The sequence below is a fragment of the Apium graveolens genome, unplaced genomic scaffold (genome assembly GCF_009905375.1).
Source record: "Apium graveolens cultivar Ventura unplaced genomic scaffold, ASM990537v1 ctg1074, whole genome shotgun sequence".
Taxonomy (NCBI): domain Eukaryota; kingdom Viridiplantae; phylum Streptophyta; class Magnoliopsida; order Apiales; family Apiaceae; genus Apium; species Apium graveolens.
In genome coordinates this window covers 15,235-17,321 of record NW_027417091.1, presented here as the reverse complement: position 1 = coordinate 17,321, position 2,087 = coordinate 15,235, and the positions used below count along the sequence as shown (strand labels likewise).

Genomic DNA, 2,087 nt, shown 5'->3' with positions numbered 1-2,087 from the left:
TCCTTGAATTTAAATCCTTTTTATCCTGTTATCTTATACTCAATTCTTTCGGTATCTGGTGGATTTTCGGGAAAAATCAAAGTGTTCGAATTTGGATTCTGACGATCTTTACATACACTTATATATCATATAGAGTACTAATAAGATCTCAGAATAACAATAAAAGAACCCCTACATAGTGTGGCATAAAAAGTTTTCTTATTCAGCATAATCAGCAAAAACACTATTCATAAGGGTTACAAAAAAGTTCAAAATTCTGGGGTTATTACAAACTGGTTGCTGCAACATCTGAAAATTTCTTACAAACTGAGTTGATTCACTAGAAATAGCACACTGCTCAGTTTCATGCGTACCTGCACAAAGCTCACAAACACTTGTGATCTGATTAACTCCATAATTAGCCAAAGAATCCACCTTTATCGTTAAACTCTTAAGATGAGCAGCTATACCAGTAGTTATATCCACCTCCATAATTCCTGCTACCTTTCCTTGAGGAAGTCTCTGAGTTGGGTTCTGGTATTCATTAACAGCCATCAGTTCCATCAACTCATAAGCTTCATCTTAGCTCTTAGCCCATAAGGCTCCATCTGATGCTGCATCGAGCACAGGTCTAGACTGTGCTCCCAAACCATTATAAAAGTAGTTGATAATCATCCAGTCAGGCATCACATGATGTGGACACTTCCTAAGCATCTCCTTATAGCGCTCCCAAGCTTCACACAAAGATTCTCCCGATTGCTGCACAAATTGAGTAAGAGAGTTCCTGACTGCAGCTGTCTTCGCCATAGGGAAGATTTTAGTAAGAAACTTCTGAGAAAGATCCTCCCAAGTGGTGATAGAACCTGGTGGTAGAGAATGCAACCAGCACTTAGCTTTATCCCTCAGAGAGAATGGGAAAAACCTCAGCTTCACAAAATCTTTAGAAACATTGTTGAACTTGAAAGTGTCGCAAATCTCGATGAAATCTCTAATGTGCCTGTTGGGATCTTCTATTGGAGAACCCCCAAAATGGACTGAGTTATGCACCATCTGAATTGTGTCGGATTTGATTTCAAAAGTATTAGCCATGATAGTTGGTCTGACAATACTAGACTAAATGTCATTGATCTTCGGTTGAGAGTAATCCATCAAAGCCTTCGGATTCGCTGCTTGATCTCCCATTGTAATGATCGCTTCTTCTTCAACTTTCTCAACTTCTTTAAAAACTTCTTCAACTACTTCAACTTTTTCTGGTGCTTCTTTACGAGATTGAGAACGTGTTCACATCACGCCCTCTAGAGTACCTGAAACACCAACAAAGTAAACAAATAAGTAAAATATCCGAGTTAGTGAAATTTAACGACCACTAATGTCAAGCACATAAACTAAATTAAACACCGAGTCCCCGGCAGTGGCGCCAAAAACTTGTTAGGGCGAAAATACACGCTAAAATTACACACAAGTGTACGCGTTCGCAAGTAGTAAAAGATATAAACTAGATTCGTACCCATAGAGACTCTTTTTAGTTAACTTAAGATTATGCATCTATGCAACAATGGTATGGCTATCGCTCAATGCTAAGACAATAACAAGTTGAGATGTTTATAACTAAGATTAAACTAACATGCAATTAATGAAGGGTTTTTAGCACATAAACGCAGCGAAAACGTAAATTTAATCTTAAAAAAAATGAAACCCTCCGCAGGATTCATGCGAAAAATAATATTTAATTCGTAGTTCAGTATGTTTACCTTAAGAAGCTTTACGTTAATGGAAAGATGGAGGTCTTTAATAGCGATCCAAGAACGATGAACGGAGATCCTTAGCAGCTGCTCCTCAAGTGTGAAGCACTCCACCGGTATCCACCAAGAAAACAATGTAATAAAGGAGGAGGAGATGGAGAGAATTAGGGTTTTGTAAATCTTTTTGGTTGAGGCAAAATTAGGGTTTATAATAGTATATTTATAGGCAAAATTTTCAGCTGAAATTTTTCCCATAAAATATTATTATTATTAACCCTTTATTATTCTCACTAATAATTAAAACACCTTTTAATTATTAATCCTTTTTCTAAACTCTTTAGAAATAATTCTCTCACTTGATTTAAT

General features: G+C 36.6%; 1 non-coding gene across 1 annotated transcript; it reads left to right on the top strand.

The window, feature by feature from the left end:
* Positions 1-664: 664 nt before the first annotated feature.
* LOC141699696 (small nucleolar RNA R71) lies at positions 665-769 on the top strand. The gene has a single exon (XR_012566074.1). It is a non-coding gene; the product is annotated as a small nucleolar RNA R71 (small nucleolar RNA).
* The last annotated feature ends 1,318 nt before the right edge of the window (positions 770-2,087 follow it).